General features: G+C 41.5%; 1 protein-coding gene and 1 pseudogene across 3 annotated transcripts in view; one reads left to right on the top strand and one right to left on the bottom strand.

Annotated features, from left to right (window-relative positions):
- The window catches only part of unc5db (unc-5 netrin receptor Db), a 255,429-nt gene that overhangs the window by 174,501 nt on the left and 58,089 nt on the right, over nt 1–22,839 (bottom strand). The window lies entirely within an intron of this gene.
- LOC148899600 (uncharacterized) lies at nt 6,570–7,447 on the top strand (annotated as a pseudogene).

Below are 22,839 nucleotides of genomic sequence, written 5' to 3' on the forward strand. Positions count from 1 at the left end.
TTTTTTTTTTACGTCGGATGCCCTTCCTTACACAACCCTCTGTATTTATCCGGGCTTGGGACCGGCACAATAAGACACTGGCTTGTGCCCCCTTGTGGCTACATTGGTACACAGAAACGAACAAACATATAAAATCATACTCACATCTGGAGTTTATTTAAATTACTGTATTCAATCAGCCATGCATGTATTTGGAAATGTAGGGGTAATACTAAAAAAAACATGCAGACATGGGAAGAACATGTAAAATCTCCACACATGAATAATAATAATAATACATTTAATTTACAAGCGCCTTTCTGAACACTCAAGGACACTTTACAACAAAGACAACACACAAACCAGTAAAATCATGCATAAAACAATAAATAATAAAACAGCATATTAAATTAGACCATGAAAGCAAGTTTAAACAGGTGGGTTTTCAGGTGAGATTTGAAAGTAGGAAGGGAGTCAATGTTGCGGATGTTGGGTGGAAGTGAGTTCCAGAGTTTAGGAGCGGAGCGGCTGAAAGCTCTGCACCCCATCGTTGTGAGACGGGCAGAGGGCGTGTAGAGGTGGAGGGAGGAAGAGGATCTGAGGGCCCGAGAAGGAACGGAGATTTCAATTAGGTCAGACAGATAGGGGGGGGGAAGGTTATGGATGGCTTTAAATGTAAACAGCAGTATCTTGAATTCAATACGGAGTTTAACAGGGAGCCAGTGGAGCTGTTGGAGGACAGGAGTGATGTGGTGAAATGAGGGTTTTTTTGTGATGATCCGGGCTGAGGAATTTTGAACTAGTTGGAGTTTATGGAGACATTTTTGATTGACCCCGAAAAGAAGTGAATTACAATAATCAATACGGGAGGTGACGAGACTGTGGACGAGGATAGCAGTGGTGTGAGGGGTGAGAGAGGGACGGAGACGATTGATATTGCGGAGGTGAAAATATGCAGACCGGGTTATTTTATTTATGTGGGAGTGAAAACATAGTGTGCTATCAAGGATGACACCCAGGCTCTTAACCTGAAGGGCGGAGGACACGGTAGAATTGCCAATGGTGAGAGAGAAACTGTTTGCTTTGTGAAGGGTGGATTTTGTACCGACAAGGACAAGTTCAGTTTTTTCGCTGTTTAGTTTGAGAAAGTTATGAGAAAACCAGGATTTGATTTCTGAGAGGCAAAGTGTAAGGGATGCAGGTGGAAGAGAGGCGTCGGGTTTACTGGAGAGGTAGAGCTGGGTGTCATCCGCGAAGCAGTGAAAATGAATTCCAAATTTGCGGAAGATATCACCAAGGGGAAGAAGGTATATAATAAAGAGAAGGGTCCCCAGGACAGAACCTTGGGGCACACCAGAAGACACAGGGGAGGACCGTGAAGTGAATGAGATAATTTGGATAAACTGTGAGCGGCCAGTGAGGTAGGAGTGAAACCAACTAAGTGGGGTGTGTGTCACGCCTAGAGTGGAGAGTCGGTTGAGCTGGATGGGGTGAGAAATGGTGTCAAAGGCCGCAGATAGATCAAGAAGGATGAGAATAGAGAGGGAGCCGGTATCTGCTGCTATGAGAAGGTCATTCGTGATTTTTATGAGGGCTGATTCAGTGCTGTGGCGGGGACGGAAACCAGACTGGAATTGTTCGTAGAGGTTATTGTGAGTGAGGTGAGAGTGGAGTTGACAGGCGACGGTTTTAGCAATCTGTGCTGTATGGTAACCCATGAACAGTGCACTGTGAGGCAGATGTCCACACACATAAACTGATGTGAAAACATGTTCAAATCCCCAAATGGCTATTCGGGCATCAAGGATAAAGGGGGCTCGTCCTTAGATACACATTGGTCCCCCACTGTTTCCATGACAAAACCCAAAATACACCTTACTGTGAGTCGGTGTAAATACCCTATGTGTATACTCCATACCTGGTATATTGTACTACGCAACACAACTGAATACATCTCATCTGAAATCAATGTAAATGATATGCAATCATGAAATATGCAGGCAGATTGATATGATATCGGCCCTACCGCTTTCACGTTCATTAAAATTAGATTATTTGATCTTCAATACAATCCATGATGAGAGCATCACATTAGAATTTGGTCAAATTAGATCATATCTGGCAGGGAAGAAACGAGAAGAAAAAAAAGAAAAGACGTTTGATTACAAGTGGGCGCATACAGTATTTCATCTGATATCCACAATGGAACCCATTCCCTCTTCAAGGCCACAGGCCTCAAAGCATTGTTGGAATTGATGTATCGAATGGACCATCCACTTTGGACACTGCTCCTATTGATGTAGCACATACATATCAGAAATTTCCAACAAAACTCAGTCAGTGATTTAATTAAAACTCAAAATGAGTGACATTCCAGACAGGGCAAAGCAATAAATCAATAGTGCAATGGAAAAACGTTTGATATGCTTCTTTTGTCTTATACTGCAATTATATGTATCTTCCTCCTTGACTTTGTGCTGCATTCTTAATGAGGGACATGATTGTGCGTCAAAAAATGTGTTGCTTGTATCTTGCTTCTTATTTAGAGAACTGTGGAAGTGAGAAATTCTTCCATTTATTGGCAGGAAAAAGTAATAAGAGGTGATAAGAATGATAACAAAAGGTGTGTTAGAACAAGTTTAGGTGTGTTTTAATCATGGGCAATGTATTTTTATCTGCAGACTTTCACCTGAATCTGGAACACATCCCTCGGATCGATGGGGGTTCGCTGTTAATATATTACATTATTTTAGCTATATTTTTAAGCCATCATAATTGGAAGACGAATAATAAAAATCTACATTCTATGTTTAAGAATGAAGGTCTTTGAAAGGTGAATCATTTTGACCAAGTGTCACCCATCTGCTACCCGTACGACATAATAACCCACAGAACTAATCTGAAAAGAACTCACCAGCAATGGTGCATGGTGATTTCTTTTTTTCTGGGAATGTTGTACTATTGAAGCCATCATGAGAAAATATGAACAGAACAAAGTGCTGCATATTGATATTTATCTGCTTCCTGCCTTTTTAAATCAATGTTTATCATTGTGAGAAATTTACATGAAACGTGATGTCACATGGATTAACCATCATGATGCACACACACACACGAACAAACACAAAAACAAACACGCACACACACACACACACACACACACACACACACACACACACACACACACACACACACACACACACACACACACACACACACAACACACACACACACACACACTCACACGTGATGAACTAAAATTCCGGTTACTGAAACACTTGGAATAACCCATTTACACTAGGAGCAGAAATAATTAATTCCTTATGCTGTAAACGGAGATGAATTGGGACATCTTAATCTTAATTGAGACATATGGATAATGTGACATCGCAGTTCTGCTTCTTCCATTTTACCATCAATAAAAATTTTATTCATGTCAATCATCACAGTAATACAGTCAGTTTTTCCTTGGCTCCAGAAATGTGATTATTTACTGTGTCTAGACTTATTGCCACCATTGTTTACCTCTGCTTGCATATTTCCAAAGAGTCGTGCACTGGACCCTATGACTTGTACACACATATAAGTGTATCTATATGAATTCAATGTCATTTTCACTGACAGAAAATGACATGAAAATGTCACGAAGAGGTGAGGATATTCAAGTTAAGGTCGCTTCATAGGTGGTAACGTAGAGCCACTGATTGATTCACTTCTCATGATGGCAAGTAAGCGTCATCACCACACAGAATTCAAAAGACTGTGCTCCACCAATGTGTTCTGTTACGATATATTTTACAATGGTGTAAATTTTCTTGGAGTGTTCACAAGTATATACAGTTGCTTCTTATGAAAGAGAAGCATGTTATTAATCCCGGTGAAACCCTGTTTGCATTCACACGGCAGTTTCTGCAGCCGTGCAATACGATGTGTCTGTCAGACACCGCAAAGAAGAAAGGAGCGTCAGTGCAGAGCGCCGATGCGGATGTGGAACTGTCGCGGCTTGGAATTGAAGCAGATTTATATGGGACAGGAAAGGTGAGACAATCTCATTTTGTCAATGGATGCTACAGCTGCGTGTTTGCTTTCAACATTTAGCATGTGTTCGGATTAAATTCTTGTTCGTCTTTCCTGGTTCGGTTTTGTCAGAAGTTCAGTGATGAAAATATCAGCAACGACGATAGATGGTGAACAAAAAACTACTTTATTCTAATGAGACAGAAAAGGGCACTTCTCGTCTCGGTGGGATGAAGACATGAGCACACGGACAAAGATAGGAGAACAAAGAGAACGAGCTCCCGCTCTGACAAGTTTTTAAACATACACAGTGGTGATCTGTTGTTGCCCTGTTGATCAGTTGCGGACAAGTCGATCTTTCCCGTCCAATCGGTTACGAACAACTCTGTGTTGGGAGGGTCTTAGATTGTAGTTGGAGCTGTTGCTTCTTTGCAACGACTATTGAACTAATAAGATTGATAATGCTATTAGACTGAAATTAAACGTGCACTAATCATAATGTATACTAAGCTAAACATGAAATAACATAATATGTTGACTAATGTGCATAAACACTCTATCAGCATGTAGTCGACGTGCACATTAAACCATGATGTCCCTGATTCACTGGTGAAAAAAATCATTTGATCCTCTCCTCTTTCATCTAGAACTGCTTTATGTAACAAAGATAGTACAGAAAGTGCTAAAGAACGAATGACTCCTGTGTCTTTGTGTTGTCATATTATTATTATTTTTTGTTCTTTTGACTTTTGACTTCTACGGCGCCGCGAGAGTGGCTGCCTTTCCAGCAGCTCATGTATTTTGTTTTTCTACTTTCATTCCTTTTATCACTTTGCTGCTGTGAAATGTACATTTCTCCTCTGCGAGACTAATAAAGGCAAATCCAATCCAATCCAAAGCAAGGGTGTCAAATTATTTTTTTTGCCGCGGGCCGCATTGACTTCACGGTTTCCTCTGGAGGGCCATTATAAATTTGGGGAAGCCATTACAACATTTCATCCCCTCCACATTTGACATACAGAGCACAACACATATTCATGAATAACTAGTTGTCAAGTCTGAAGTAAAAAAAAAAATTCTTTTCCGGTTGGCTTTTCCCTTCAGGGGTTGCCACAGTAAATCAGTGTCCTCCATCTAACCCGGTTTTGTGCATCCTCTTTTCTCACACTGGCTACCTTCATGTCCTCTTTGACAACATCTATAAACCACCTCTTCGGCCTTCCTTTCGGTCTGTTGCCTGGCAGTTCAAGGCTCAGCGATCTTCTTAGTCACTCTCTCTGTCCAAACCATCTCAGTCTGGCAACTTTGACTTTTTTCTCCAAAGCCTCTAATATGAGAGGTCCCTCTAACATACATTCCTGATCCTATCGAACCAGGTGACTCCCAAAGAAAACCTCAACATCTTCATCTCTGCTACCTCCAGTTCTGCTTCCCGTCTTTTCTTCAGTGGCACTGTCTGCAGACCAAACATAATGGCTGGTCTCATCTCCGTTTTATACACCTTTCCTTTCATCCTAGCTGATATCCTTCTATCACACATCACACCTGACATTTCTCTCCAGCCTTTACAGGCTTCCTGGGCACGCTTCCAGACCTATTTTCCATACTCTATATTGCTCTGGACAACACTAGTGTTGGGGTAATTCGCTATACGAACATCTTTAAACATCTTTTTGCATCGTTTTGTTTTTCTTGGACTTCCTGATACGTCATATCCTGCCCACCTTTATATGATGTCACATCCTGTCGGTCTTATATAAATGCTTTCCCAACACATCTATCTTCCTCTTTCCTCTCTGTCTCCTCAACCTCACAATGTCCCTGCTGTCTACAAGATTAAAATAATTTATTCCGTTCAACACCTGGCCTCTTGCTGATTTCACCATTCCACTTCTAACACCCTGAAGAGCAATGGACCAGGAACGAACGATCACTTTTACCCCATCATTTAGTACTGAAAATCATCGACCTTCTTCATCTCTTCTCTCTGTAACCTCACTCTTTTACTTAGGTCCCTCTCATTCACACACATGTATTCTGTCTTGCTGTGACTGATCTTCATTCCTCTCCTTTCCAGGGCAACTCCCCACATCTTTAGTTTCTCCCCCACATGTCCTCTGCTCTCATAATGTCATCTGCAAACATCACCGTGGAGTCCCACCTCCACTTTGACTTCCTTTGTCATACCAACAGCACACCTCACAACTGTCTTACAGTCATGATACATGTCTTGCACCGCACTGGCAAACTTTTCTGTCACTCCAGACTTCCTCATGCAATACCACAGCTCTCTCTGGGCACCCTGTCGTACGCTTTCTCCAGATCTACAAAGACACAATGCAATTCCTTCTGACCTTCTCTGTACTTCTCTATCAGCATTCTTAAAGCAAACACTGCATCTGTCGTACTCTTTTTTTGGCTTCTTACTCTTGTGCCATACTGCTGCTCACAAATGTTCACTTCTGCTTATAGTTTAGCTTCAACTACTCTTTCCCATAGTTTCATTGTATGGCTCGCTAACTTTGTTCCTTTGAAGTTACTACAACTCTCCACATCTCCCTTGTTTTTTAAAAATGGGCACCAGTACACTTTGTCTCCATTCTTCAAGCATCTGCTCACTTTTTAAGATCTTGTTGAACAACCCAGTGAGAAACACCACTGCCACCTCTCCTAGAAACATTGATACCTCCATTGGTAAACCATCAGGCCCGAGTGCCTTTCCACCCTTCATCCTCTTCAGCGCCCTCCTCACTTCATCCTCTCTAATCTTCGCTATGTATTGGTCCACAAGTCAGATCTTCTACTCATTGTTCCTTTGTATTTTCCTCATTCATCAATTCTTCAAAGTATTTCCATCTTGCCATCACACGAATGGCACGTGTTAATACATTAGCATCTCTGTCCTGAATCACAGTAACCTGCTGCAGGTCCTTATAATCTTTGTCTCTCTGTCTCGCCAACCTTAAAGATCAGTCTCTCCTTCCTTGCTGTTCAGCCTAGCGTACACGTTATCATAGGCCTCTTGTTTGGCTTTCGCCACCTGTATTTTCACTGTGCGCTGGATCTCCCTGTATTCCTGTCTATTCTCTTCCGTTCTCTCAGTGTCCCAATTCTTCTTTGCTAACCTCTTTCTCTGTATATACTCCTGCACCTCCCCATTCCAAAACCCAGTCTCATTGTCTACTGTTCTTCCAGTCTCTCTGATTCTGTTCGCTGTAGTTTTTCAGTCATTTGGAAGGGCCTCTTGCCCACCCAGTGCTTGTCTTAACTCCTTCCTAAAAGTCATGCAACACGTTTCCGTTCTCTACTTCCACCATTTCGTCCTGCCTTTCATTTCTTAATCTTCCTCACGTCCAGCGTCATCTTCCACGTCACCAACCTATGCTGTCTGGCTACAATCGCACCAACCACTACTTTGCAGTCACTGATGTCCTTCAGATCGCACCGTTGATAAGAAATGTAGTCTACCTGTGTACTCATGCCTGCACTCTTATAAGTCACTCTATGTTCCTGACTCTTCTGAAAGAAAGTCCAGTGATACCTCAACTTAAGAAGTTAATTGGTTCCCAGAAAGTGTGTGTAAGGCGAAAAGTTCATCTGCCAAATTATTGCCAAAAATTGCCAAATGCCAAATTTATTTCCCATAAGAAACCATTAAAAATGAGAATAATCTGTTCCCAGGTCTCCATAAAACATAATTTTCTACTAAATACAAAATATACTTTATTTTACGTATAATAAATGTGCTATTGTATTGTAATTAAAGAAATAAACTGTAATGTATAATAAAGTTTTATTTACCTTTGTGATGGTCGTTGATGTAGCCTCTTGATGATATCCGAATGAAGTTGCCGTGGTTTCTTGGCGATAATACACTCACCCACACGATCCCATGCTAGCGGCTTTTTGTTAATCCAAATCAACAGAAGATTTTCAACCTCTTCTCTTGCCTGAGACCGTTGCTTAGACAACACAGCAACACACTTTTACTTAGCACACTGGTACTGGTACTGGTACAAACGCACACCTCGTTCATGTTTTTCGATGATCTCCTTCTTCTGCTCGACTGTAATTTTCTTTTGTGTCCTCTTTGGCTTAACACAAGCCTGTAGTGGGGTCTTTTTCGATCCCATAATAGCAAAAGTACTCCACTCGATAACAAACCACATCTGCACACAAAGGTGGTGTGGAAAACTAGTTTGCCAGCCACTGTGGCACTGTTCGACCATGTGGTTTGTTATTCATCCGCCAGAAACTAGTCCGCCAGCCACCATGGCGCTGTGTGGTTTGGTTCGTCCGCGAAAAAACAATTTTATGCCAAGATTATATTCTCGCAAATTAATGTTCGTAAGGCAAAATGTTTGTGAGCTAAAGCGTTCATAAGCCGATATATAACTGTATTCACAATAGCCATTTCCAATCTCTTAGTAAAGTCAACCACCATCTGTCCTTCAGCATTACTCATCTGGAGTCCAAATCTGCCCATCTCCTTCTCATCATCTTTGTTTCCTGCGCCAACATGTCCATTGAAGTCTCCACCAATTACAACCCTCTCACTTCTGGGGATGTTCTGGATGACTTCATCAAAGTCCAAACAAAATTTCACCTTCTCTGCCAACTCACAAACCACAATGAACATCACACCTTCAATTTCTAGCTTCAGACGCATCATTCTATCTGATCCTCTTTTTACTTCTAACACATTCCCAACAAACTCCTCTTTCAATATAACCCCAACTCCACTTCTGAAGTCAATCTGAAGTCAATTATAATGACTGTTATTGGCATACAATAATTTTCATTTTTTGTTCGGAGTTTAGCAAGCATCATGACACTTGATTTGCTCTTGCGGACCGAATAAAATGATTTGGCGGTCCAGATGTAGGCCCCGGGCCCTGAGTTTTACACCAATGCCCTAAAGGAATGAGAGAGTGAGATAGAGAGAGAGAGAGAGAGAGAGAGAGAGAGAGAGAGAGAGAGAGAGAGAGAGAGAGGGAAACAGAGAGAAAGAGATATGACAGAGTATCACATTTTTCATGTAATCAACTCTTTTCACATGTACCATACTGTACCATAGCGAGTCTACTGCAGTAGCATTCACACATCCTATTTTGTATTGTGCTTTTCTGCAATGTTGCATTTACGCCAGAGTAAATTAAAATGTGCTACTGTTTAAGCTGTTTTCAAGGGCTACACTGGTTTAACTTTGTTTGTATGACTGCTCCAAGGGGGAAGCCCCGTGCTCCACCAGAGTCAAAATTGCCGTGTGAACACCCCTAAAGACTTCTTGCAGATAGAGCATGTATAAAAACTCAAACCCATATTACATTTAAATGACGTAACCCAATCACACTCATTTGATCATATTCATGTTAGAAAAGAAGTCAGTCAGTAATGGAGGTCTTATTTAGGATTTTGCACGTCTTTACATCGCATTTCAGAACCATAATAATGCTGATATTTGAGTTTGGATAGCGCGATTGACCACATGTGATCATTGGCAATGTGAAATAAAATGACTCACGGCAATACAAAAGCCGACACACTGGAGGTGCGAGAACATTTTGAATTCAAGCCCTATGAACGTGGAGAGGCCCATGAACACTAACAAGCCAGTATGTTGTGTTAATATGAAGACAGGTGAAATGTAACCAAGCTCAAAACCCACAAAAATATGCAGGGATTTCTAGCTGGGAGAAAAAAAATGTGGATCACGGAGGGCAGCGATTTTCACGACAGCTATCAATCGTTAATGGCTGTGTCATGAAATAGACTTGGCCATTCAACACTGTTGGGAAAAGAAGCATTAAAAGAAATGCTGCAGAATTGAATATGTGTGAAATACGAATTGCCTGGAAAACAATCAACCCTTCTCCAAAAATGAGCAATGTTGTTATTTAAATCTGTGTAAGCTCTCAGTCGTACAGGAGTGGCCCATCGATGAAAGGGTTTCTTCAGCCGTCATCTGTACTTCTTTGAAGGTGTCGGACGTTTCGCTTCTTATCCAAGAAACTTTGTCAGCAAACTAAAGTCTTACTGGTAGTTTATATATATATATATATATCCCTACTCAGGTTGGGTGGAGCAGAGGACTACTCCCTGCAGCTGCACTGATAGTCCCTATTGTCCTGACTAACGACTGGCCTGATTGCCCCACTTTGACCGGTATCACCCCATCAGTAGTATTAATCCTATGTTGCCTAAGCAGGCTATTGCATGAACGATCCAAGTCGAACCTCACCCCACCAAACCGGTTTAATGAAGGATTTAGTTGTTTTATGAAAATCGCCTCTTTTACTCCCTTTTCAAACCATCTATGTTCGTTCGCTAAGATTTTAACCTCATTGTCGTCAAATGAGTGGTTGCTAGCGTTTGGGTGCATATGTACTGCCGATTGAGGCCCACTAGTATTATCCCTGCGATGTTGATAAAGTATTTTTTTGAGAATTTGTTGAGTCTCCCCAATGTACCGCTCTTTCCAGTTTTTTATTCTTACTATGTATTGAATAAACTACATTACTTTGTTTTTCATTTGGCAGCGTATCTTTTGGATGCACTAATTTTTAGAGTGTTTATCGGTTTGAAATAAGTAGGAATTTGGCAGTTCGACGTCCACGTTGAGCCATGCGCCGTCGCGTGAACGTGCGAGAGGGATCGCACTCACGCCCACGACGATCCGTGCCGCGTCTTCGTTCACCCCAGGCCGAGTCCCGTTCCCATCAGGCCGCCGCTCGTCGTATGCTGGAGAGGCAGCGGCTGTCGTCTCCACCATTGTTCCCTGGCGAGTGGACCTTTTGGGAGACTGTTGGGACTTCTGGAAGCAGCCCCTTGAAGGGGGGGTACTGTCATGATCTGGTTGGCGACCAACGGGGGGCGCTGTTGGCCCCGCCTGCACCTGCACAGGTGCTGGTCGTCCCGATCAGATTGGCGACCAACGGGTAGCGACGTCAGCCCTGCCTGCAGCCTCGCAGGTGCTGGTCGTTGTAATCACTGACACTTAAAAGGACACCCGGCACGACCATCGGGTGTCGGTTCATTGTTTGCTGCTTGTTTGTTGCATGCATTGTGTATGCGTTTGTTTAACCTTGGCGGACTTTTACACTTGGTTTTCTTTTGATAGGTATTTTTCCGTTCAGATGATTTTGATGTTTTACATTTTGTTCCTGCTGACCTTTATTTTAATACAATTTGTCAAACAACCTCCTGCTCCCTCCTGCCTGCTTTTTGGGATCCGCACCCGCCATCACCACCTCGCAAACCGTGACAGGTTAGAAACGAAACGTCCGACACCTTCAAAGAAGTACAGACGACGGCTGAAGAAACCCATTTATCGATGTTGTTATTTAAGTAAGTGGCAGCAATCCACATTGAATACGTTAGACAGAGCGTTCTAAATTTCATAAAGGCTGATGATGCCCTACCGATTTAAACCAAATATGTAACTGAGTGCGCCAAACATGGCAATACAAGACAGTAATCAGCAATGCAACACATTTCTGATCGAACGTTGCAATGCAATGGTTACACAGATTAAGTGTGAGAGAAAATATCCAGATCATATGATCATAATAGCGTTATCTCTCAAGGTACGTGAACAATATGACAAACACATTCGAGTGGACCCTCGCTGATAGCAAATGTAAGATACTTTAAGGATAAATATAATTTCTACAAAAGAATGACCTGCATGTCATTGTAGGTGAATAATCACTGAACCATGACAGTGGAAAGAAATCAAATGCAGCGCACACAGTGGCAGACATCTCTAAAAGTAAGGTCTGTACTTTTACAATTATTTTTCTCAATAGAAAATCGTTACAAGATGAAGTCGAGGAGGCAGATAATGGGAAAAGAGAGCATAACTAAAAGGAAAAGCACTCTCACCTTGCAGCGGCAACCTATATTTTTCCCGTTGCTTATTGCACTCTAGAAAAGCTGGATGACTGCATTACACAAGAGGAGTATTTTGACTTGGCTTCACAGATAGAGAGCGTAATGATTTTTTTCTTCTTCACTCAGACATTAGTGGCAATGTCTCATCAGAGGGAAAGTTTCCAATTTGGCATATTTTTGCTCTGCTTTCTAGTAGATTACCTGGAACAAATGTAGCTAGATTGTAAACATGAAACTTTTCTAACAATTTAGCTCATGCTTCCTTTTATTTCTTTTCTTATCTCAAAAATCCAAAATTGTCAGTCAATTGCACATTTTTCACCCAAACATTTCCATAAGCACATTTTAACAAAACATTTTTCCTGTTCCAAAGACAAAATTGGCAGATTATTTATTTCACCTTGGAAAAAAAATAAATGAACATTCCTAAGAGTCTACAAACCTAAAAATCCACATTTTACCACAACATACATATTTTCCTGTGTATAAGATGCGTCCAAAAACCTTGATAAGCTACAATACAATACACATTGATTTATATAGTGAATGTTCCTGATTATTTATAATATAAATAATATTTGATATTTTTTGTGGCATGTTCCTTGTCATTGTCGATGTCAGCCGGAACTGTTTCATTTGTTTTTGAGCTTGAGCTATGTTGTTGTCTTGCTTTATATTGAGACATAATAAAACTTTTGACATAATAAAAATTCCTATTCATATCTGGTTTCCAGGCTTTTAAAAATATATACTGTTGTGGCAGTGACTAGGACCATGCATCTCACCCAGCAGGTGTACAGTAGGGGGCGTGTTTATGTTAAGTATATTTCACTGCATTTTACCATGTTTGAGACAGATCCGCTTGTTAGCAGTTGGAATAAAGATCTACAATCAGTCGTGTGTGCTCCTTCCTCAACTGCCACACTGGTGACCCCGACGTGATCCATTGTAGCAATTGAGGAAGGAGCACACACGACTGATTGTAGACACATGTTTATTCCAACTGCTAACAAGTGGATCTGTCTCAAACATCGTAAAATACAGTAAAATATTCATGCCCTACGCTGAACACCTGCTGGGTGAGGTGCATGGTCCTAGTGCCTGCCAGACTGTATACTTAAACAATAGCTTTGCGATTTTGCAACTCTGCATGTCACTTTCGGTTAGCGATTAGCATGGGCTCCTCCATTCAAGGCATGCTTAGACTACTTCTTGTCTGCCTTTCGTAAGAGCACTGCTTGTTTGAAGCGCAGCTCATTTGACATCACAGCGTCAAGGATTAGTTGCTTAGAGGAGCGGATTCATGCCACGCAGCTCATAGCTGCTGTTCACAGACATTGTGAATTGCAAGTTTTCTTCGCACCAAGGAAATTCGAGCAGCCAGAAAAGTCAGGACTCCCGAGAGGATCGCTTAAACTGCGACATGGACTTTGTAACTGAAGAGTTGTCAAGCCATGATCTCGGGTTTACTTGATATTAATGTTTTCATTCATTTATTTATCTTTCGGCCCGTACGATCCTTACCAGAGTCACGGGGAATGCTGGAATCTGGCACTAGGTGAAGGACACCCTGAATTAGTTGCCAGCCAATCAAATGGCACACGGAGACAAACAACCATCCACACTCACATCTAGGGGCAATCAGCCTGCCAGGCATGTTTTTGGAGCGTGGGAGGAAACTGGAGGACCCAGAGGAAACCCAAGTGGGGCCTGGGAGAACATGCAAACGCCACACGGGGAGGCTGGAGCAAGATTTGAACTCACAACCTCGGCACTGTGAAGTCGGCATGCTCACCACTCGACTACTTACTTGTACAATAAAGTCCCAAATACTAATACATAGTACTAATGACTGTATATGCGTTCTTAAAAAGATTTGTATTGGCTCATTTATTGAGATTTTCATGAAATTGTAATGATATTTTTCTTTCTTTTTGGCAATTAGTTCCTTAATTTATGAAATTGTTCTCCAATTAAAAATACAGAGATTACATCAACAGTAAACAATGTTTACATAGTATATGACAAAAATGGGCAGTACTCAGAAATATATTGAACGTTCCTGTACATGTTGTGATGTACTCTCGCAAGTACATGGATGAGAGGAACATCCCATCGTTTACCTTAGCGGAAAGCTATTGCCCAGGGAAAAGAACTATTCCACAGTGGAAACGGAGTGTCTTGCCATTACATGGGCTTTGAAGTCATTGCGCTTCTATCTCCTGGGAAGACGTTTCACGGTGGTCTCTGATCATGCTCCTCTATAATGGATGGCCAGAAACAGGGAGACCAACAGCAGAGTAACCAGGTGGTTTTTGAGTCTGCAGGCCTTTAACTTTTCTGTGGTCCACAGGGCTGGCAAGCGCCAAGGCAATGCAGATGCCCTCTCCCGAAGGGAGGCCTTCCTTGCCTGCTTAATCCAATTATGTAAAAGGATATATTTTTTTCTGACATAAGCATAAATGACAAAGACAATTAAAGCTAATAAACATGAAATAAATCAATAACCGGTACAATAAACATTATTATTCACTTACAGTTGCTCTGATGGAAAAAAAAACATGCTTCTGCAATGATTCATCAGGCACAATGTGGAGTTATTGCGGATTCAGTCACTGCAAAACACAATTCATTTCAGTGTCATTTCTGAAAAAAAAAACTAATCTCCGAATGTCACAAAATACACTAAACAATGAGCTGTCATTTTTAATGTTTTTTTCTGCATGTTTGAGAAAAAAAAAAGATTGTTTTACACAAGACTGGACAGGCAAAGTCATTTGAATGAATTGGGAATGTTCTCGACTGTTACTCTGTGTTAAACTTGGCAATGTGTGTCACTTTCAAGTCCAAGCTGAATGTAGGTCACACAGCGCTCTGTTTGTGGTCTCTGTGGTCTCTGTTGTCTCGCCCTGCATAAATAACGGCGGATCAGTAGTGACTTCAAATAGCGTCCGTCGGCCTGAGACCCAACTCATTGTGCCAAATGTTGGTGCAGAATTTCTTGTTTCCTCCGCTGTGAAGACCAAAGCATGCGGCCTCAGTTGGACATCACATCGGCCAAAGAGCGAGTGACAAAACAAAGCAACGGTGGTTTAAGTGACATGGCCAACGTAACTGTTCTTATCCTCTGATGAATTACGTCAATACAAAATATCTCATTACTGCTGAACAACCCAGGGGTGACTAACCTTTCTGAAACAGACTTTTCACGAGTGTTACATTCCAAGTCCCCGTTTGCACAACGACAATAATAATTTTAAACCAAAATTAAATCCCCAGGATTGTACATGTACCTTCAAAGAAATACAGAATTCCAGTTAACTGTTCCAAAACATTGAACATTGTTATTTTACAACTGTTCTTTTTTAAGTCACCCGGGAAAATGAGTCCCATTACACTCAAAGGCGGGGTGGTGCAGGGGGGAAGGGTTGGGGTAAATTACCCTCTTGCCCACCACGTGACTTTCACTGAACCAAGCAAGGAGGGCAAGAAGTATACCCACACCTGCTCTCCATTTCATCGTGTATATATCGATTATGTAATGGAGATTAACGAGGAAGGAACTGATAATTTGTCCTTCTTCTTGGTCCTTTTTGAACTTGCATATTTCCTGATGAATAAATTTAGATTACTGTGCAAATATCTTGTTTTGGTTCATTGATACTTTGCTTCTGTGTGTTTGTTTTGTTTTTCTCCTCACAAGTACACTCATAATTTATTGACAATATGTTTTTTCGTCCATGTTTCAAAAAATAAGCAAAAAAAAAAAAGGAAAAAAAAGAAAACAAATCAGTTACATAAAAATGGTGAGCCTATTTCTAGAAAAGACCTGCAGGCCCGTGGTGGGTACCTCTTCGGTGACACCTGGCCGAGGCTGCTCATTGTCATATCCCAGCTGTAGGGTAAGAGCCACCATGGGCAGATCAACTGGTAGCCATTTCACCGAACATGCATGCATTTGAACCATGGGGAAAGCCACAGAGCTACAAAATCAAGGGAATCCATTCATCCATTTCCGGTTTTTCCTCGTTAGGGTCGCGGGGGGTGCTGCAGCCTATCCCAGCCATCTTCGGGTACCAGGCGGAAGACAACCTGAATCGGTTGTGAGGCACACAAAGAAAAACAAACATCTGCACTCACACCAGGGACAATTTGGAGAGCATGTTTTTGGAATGTGGAAGGTAACCGGAGGACATGCAAATTCCCCACAAGGAGGCCGGAATGGGTCTTGAACTCATGACCGCTGCACTGTGAAGCCAGCGTGCTAACCACTCGACTACCGGGCCGACCATACAATCACGGGAATATAGAATGTAAACCATAAAAACGAGTCCTGAGTCGAAAATACTCCCAGTCATGTAAATAAATGGATGTACAGTAATAACCATTCCAAGCAGTCATTATTTAAAAATGATTTCAAAAAATGTCAGCTGAGAAATTGACCATACGGTCACTGCACTTTTTTTACTGAGGAGTTTCACTGTGGCCGATAATGAGGCTACAAGAAATGAAGCAATACTGAATACAGGTGACCCTCTCCTGGCTCATGTTAGGTGCTGGTGATTAAAACTTCAACCTTTGACAAAGCCATTCACTGCAAGGGAGAATATTTTTATATAGACCATAAGGTCTCTCACAATATCTTCAAACTGTTACATTTAGACGGATGTTAGCCACCTTTGGAACATTTTACAACAGAGGTTGCTTATCTCACTAGCACTCTGATATTACATAAACATGGGATGAAGATAAATTGTACATTTTCACATGTACCGTAATTTCCGGACCACAGAGCGCACCTGATTATTAGCCTCACCCAGTACATTATTGAAGAAAAAACGTTTTGTACATACATAAACTAGTCTATAACCCGCGTGTGCCCAAATTGAAACATGAGATGTTTATAAAGAAATACCTTAACTTTTGTTTCAAAACAGTGCATGTCATGCGACAGCAACACCACAAGCATTATGGTAGCAACACAGCCCAAACAGGGATGGTTAAAAAAAAAACAACCATCACCAAAATGAGAGACGGCAGCAACACATTAGCATTTGCTAACAGGTATGTGCACAAAAAAACATACCAAGTCACTGACACACGGAAAAATATGTTAGCAGTCACTAACAGGACTGGTTAAAAAAATATAGCACGCTCCTGAGAGCCGTCCTCATCTTCCCTCTGTAATCTGAAACCATCGAAGTATTCCTCCTGCGTGTCGGATTGAAATAGCCACACACACTCTCATTCTCTCTTTTGTTGTCACTTTCATCCTGAGGTAATGTTAAGCCCGAGCTTGTGCTGTCCTCTCCGTCACGCAGCAGACCGTCTTTGTGAAACCTGTTGGTGATGGTTGATTTTTTTTTTTTTTTTTTTTTGCACACTGCTGCACGCTATCAAGATCCATGGGAGACTTGTGCAAAAGTTACTTTTCGCATATGGCCAGTTTAGGTAAACAATTTCTTACCTCTGGTTATCCAAGCCTCCTAGTCAATTTAGAGGGCCACTTTAAATACATGATTCACATGACAAGTTATATTAAACTTGTGTCTTCCTCGGCACATATATTTGCCGTGTCTCACTCTTACCTTTAGTGTTTGGGCGCCCCATAACGGCCGTTAGAAAAAATGCATAAATTGGCCGCATCATTGCATAAAGCGCGGGGTTGAAAGCTTGTGACAAAATTTGCGTCTGATAATCCGGAAATTACGGTAAATGCTCAACCCAAAATGCACTGACAGACAAGGTGGGAAAGGTGGATGCGGGAGGTGTGAATAGCAACACAAAATAATGTTATTTTCTTTCACTGAAATTTGAGAAAGCATTTTAACAAGTCTATTTCACAGATAGCAAGGTTCTAAAAAAGGAATGGGATTGTTTTTGCCAAGCCGAGAGTCTTTTGTGAGCTGAACCAGTGATTTGTACACTTCTCCAGATTACCAAACCCCTTCAAACCTTACCTTACTCAGATCGAGAAGTGGATGGTTTGGATTTTTTTCCCTGCACTTAAAGTCACATAACATATATTTTGATTCATTCATCCATCTATCTTCTGCGTGGCCTCAACGAATAAGCTGGAGCTGAGCCTAACTGACCAATTGGTGTCAGACGCAGGGCACAATCGATGCAGATTATCTTCTTACTTCATAACAAGATTATGAGGGGAATTTAAAACAAACCCATCTCATGTACCAAAACTAAGCTTTCGTTGAGCAGGCACTCAAGGCAATGAATAAATTAGATTTGTTTGCCGTCTAAAGAAAGAAATGTCATTCCACATAATATAACCTTGTCAAAATACTTGTTTTCTTATGAACTCAACACTACAATGAAACAGAGTGGATTTGCAGCAATTTCAGATGCATTACAAGGGAATGTTTGACTTCTTTTTTTTTTTTTTTTTTTTTTGGGGGGGGGGGGGCGTGGGTGTGTATATAAGCCATCTTATCATTTGCAACTCCTGGAAATTAAACAATGCAATAAGTTATTTTGATCTTTTATTGAGGTAAGTAGAGTAAGAAAATATCATGCGGTATGATTAGCACCTAATTCCCTCTGCACGGGGTGCCCAGAAAGTGCGCAAGAGGCAGAATCTGAGACAGCTGGGGTTAATCCATCTGTATTTATTTATTTATTTATTTATTTATTTATTTATTTTCAAGCAGAGTGGAGCCTGTGATCCTTGAGCTGAAGGAGCTTTTCTCTCCCCAGAGATGCCTCCTGCGCACACAGCAATACTGGCAAACTCAAGCATGATTGGAGAGGACAGGCCCGTCCACTATGCAAGCAGAGTGTTTGGGATTCAGCATATGAAACGCTGTCCTGGCGTAGTATCAGTCCGATGGGTGTTGATTGGCAGCGCAAGCCTGCACGGCTCACGGGCAAGACACCTGATGACAGGACGGTTTCACCAGATAAGACTGTCTTGATGATACCCACATTTGCTGCTGTGAAATGTAAATTTCTCCACTGTGAGACTAATAAAGGCAAATCCAATCCAATCCAATCCAATCCAATCCAATGACAGCCAGCTTGCTTAGATATTATTTTAAAAAATGCTGTCTTTAACCCGGCTTCTGTCGCACAGTGTGAGAGGAAATCACTCTTAAAGGACAACCGACGCACCGGTCAAGTTGTGTCCTACTGAGCGTATTTTACAAAGATTCCACCGCATATAGCCATGTTTTACCTTGTAAGACTGGTGCTGAATATTCAGGAAGTCTTGTTTTTGAGTTGGTGACGATTCCTGATGTCACATCACGGAGGGACCGAGAAAGCTAAACTCGTGTTTAGCCGTGTTGATGGCGAAATTAGAAGGGAAACACATAAATAACACGATGGTGAATCATTGTGTGTTGCGCCAAGAAAACTATTTAATATTCGCTGACAAATTCCCAGCAGACAAATCAGCCCAATTCCAACGGAGCTTGGGCGCCATCTTTTGCATTTTCTGGGACACTACATGCTGTCATTGACTGCTCAAATTGATATGAGGGGACTCCTTTAATCGATTGCAAACATTTATGCTTTCCTCTTCGGAACTATTTGAATCATAAACATTGACATCAAAAATGTGGGCCTGTGTGTTTTGGGTATTTTAGATGCTATAAAATGTCTTTCTGATGTCAGTTATGAAACAAAAAAATGCCTTTAAGTGGCAGCAAGCAGGACAGGAAAAATGGTATGTGCTTGCGTGCTCCAGAACCGTAGAGAAGTACATTAAAAGCATGACAGAAATGCTTGGACGCCTAATGGCATTAAAGTTGTGAGCAGCCAGATGCTTTGGGAGCAGCACAAGGTGCCTAGATTGCATTATTTAAGTGTAATGAATGTCAGCATTCCCAGCCCATCAGACACATCAGGTGCCAATTATAAAAGGTGATCCCTGATTTGGTTCAGAACACAAGGCACTGAGGAGTACCTCATTTGGCCTTATTGACATCCGCCTCATTAAGTTGAAGATTCAAGTTAGGGAAGCAACCATCCATGCCTCCAGGCCTCTGCAGATTCCTCATGGAAGCACAGGGAAACACATTTTCCCAGTTTTGTCACCACTGAGCTCAAACCTTACATATTATTGATGAGGTGGAAGGCGAATGGAATATTAATGTGCAAAAGTCAGCATGGAGGTGATTTGATACTGTTTTTGCACCAGAGTTGGAATATTTGGCAAGACACTTAATTAATTACACTGAACAGTGCTCGGAATGTTCATGCACAAAGAGGTAAATAAAGCATTTATGGGTATCATTGCCTGGGGCAAGCAGAGAAAAACTCAATTGATTTTGCTGGAGCGTTCTGAAATAATGGTCACAGATGTGTCAAGGCATTCATCAAACCATCAATTGAGTAAAAACGCCAATATGCTACTCCGTTCCAACAGACTCATCGGAAATCTTTCCTTGTGCTTGTCATGGCTCTTTGGAAACTTGATACAAACAACCCTTAGTCAATCATACACATTTGTACATAAATCTCAGCGAACTATAGATTCAGGGGAGGTTGGTCACTCAACACACAATTGTAATTTATTGAAAAATCATATGTACACCTGGGACCGACAGTGGAAAATTTGGTTTCGGAGTTCTGAAGATCAAGGTTCAAATCTGGCCATCTTCTTCTTTTTCTTTCGGCTTTTCCCTTCAGGGGTCGCCACAGCGAATCAGTGTCCTCCATGTAACCCGGTTTTGTGCATCCTCTTCTCTCACACCATGTCCTCTTTGACAACATCCATAAACCTCCTCTTAGGTCTTTCTCTCTGTCTCCTGCCTGGCAGTTCAAGGCTCTGCATCCTTCTCCCAATATCGTCACTCTCTCTCCTCTGGACATGTCCAAACCATCTCAGTCTGGCCTCTCTCCAAAGCCTCGAATATGAGTTGTCCCTTTGATATACTCATTCCCGATCCTATCCAACCTGGTCACTCCCAAGGACACCCCAACATTGTCATCTCTGCTACGTCCCGCTTCCTGTCTTTTCTTCAGTGGCACTGTCTCCAGTCCAAATATCATGGCTAGTCTCACCACCGTTCTATACCCCATCACACCTGACATTTTTCTCCAGCCGTTCCAGCCAGCCTGGACATGTTCTTCACCTCTTTTACACACTATCCGCTGCTCTGGACAGTTGAACCCAAGTACTTAAAATCTTACACCTTCTTTATCTCTTCTCCCTTTAGATCACTCTTGTACTTGGATCCCTCTCATTCACACACATATATTCCCTCTTGCTGCAACTGATCTTCATTCCTCTCATTTCCAGGGCGTACCTCCACCTCTTTAGTTTCTCCCCCACCTGTTCCCTGCTCTTGCTACAGATCACAATGTCATTTGCAAACATCATAGTCCAAGGAGATTCTTGTCTATATTGACAATATTGAGTCAAAACCATGCAGCAATTCTATTTTACACATTTCCCCCATTTAAAAACATTTCACATGGATATAAACAAAGAGTAGATGACTCACGTTAAAATAAATAAATAAATAAATAAATAAATAAATAAATAAAAATAAACCTTGGAAGAGGTCATCATGACAGTTATCTAAAAATAGATTTGGAAATTATCAAGGCCACCATTGAACCTCTACAATTTCTTGGTATCTTTGAATTGGCTTGCTTCCATACAGCAAATGATCCTAGTTCAGTGCTCAGTGTCTCATATTTTGTTCTTTGTTTGGTGGCACTGATTATTCGGCCAGTACATCACGGTGAGAAATCGATATACTGATCCTTGTTTGAGCAAAGATCAGGTGAACTGAAAAGAGTTTGACCTCTTCTGACTGTAATAATATAGCCGGTGCATGCCTCCCAAACAGACTGAAAATGTAAAAACATGCCAATTAAGATCATGTGCAAGATTGTAAACTGACAAGTTCAAAACTTGATACTATTTTATTTATCTTTACTTTTCCATAGTTTGATAAGAAATTACCACAGAGGATATTGGCTATTGTAAACAAAGTAACATGTTTGGATTGATTGGATAGATGGATGGATTTGCTTTTATTAGTGTCACAGTGACTAATAAACATATCTAAATAAATAGCAGTTTGATGATTCAAAGAGGAGCAGTGTTTAAAAAAATAAAGTGACAAAACCTGTTGGAGATATATTGTTAGGGTTAAACCCAAAACATTTTCACCAATTGTGAAAGAAAAACACAAAGACGTGAGATGGACTTGCAAGGAGAGTGTTCAGAGACTGTTCCGTAACATTCATCCGACCCACTCTGAAAACAATCTCTGGTCCCCTTGCTTTTATTGAAAGTTTGGGAGTGCCTGGTTACAAGGTCTCAACCGTCTAAAGCAGGGGTCGGGAACCTTTTTGACGAAGAGAGCCATAAAAGTAAAATATTTAGAAATGTTCATCAGCGAGAGCCACGCGCGCGCGCACACACACACACGGGCGCGCGCGCGTGCGCGCACACACACGCAAACACGCGCGGCCACTTTTCAACAAAATATCAGAATGTATTATTTAAAATAACTTTGTGATAGTACTCACCGTTAACATGAATGGTTTTCAGTTCATCGTGATTAGTAAAAATCCAGGCAAACGATCGGAATTAAATTCAACTTGCCGGTTCAGAGGCGAAGTTACTGCTAGATAGCCTGCACACGCTCATAAGCTTCCACACTTGCTGTCTGCAATATACTTCTCCCAGAAGTATGTTGATGCTAACGTTAACATGGGGCTTGTTAAAATGTCACTTACATTCGACTGTTTCATCGATGGTGTTGTTTTATTGGAAATTAGAATCAGAACATTTTCTCTCCTCAAAGGCTAATGCTCCGGTGCATTCACCTGAAGTGCACTCGTGGGGCTCATTTAAAGGGGCGTTTACCTGTTTCGACTGACGGCCAGTGTCATCCAATCAAAATTGCGCTTTCCGCCAACTGCTGCCCCAACGGGAAATCAACGGCGAAAAAAACGAGAGTATGTATGTATTTA

Source organism: Hippocampus bargibanti, linkage group LG04 (genome assembly GCF_051943395.1).
Source record: "Hippocampus bargibanti isolate YZ-2025 linkage group LG04, ASM5194339v1, whole genome shotgun sequence".
Classification (NCBI taxonomy): Eukaryota; Metazoa; Chordata; class Actinopteri; order Syngnathiformes; family Syngnathidae; genus Hippocampus; species Hippocampus bargibanti.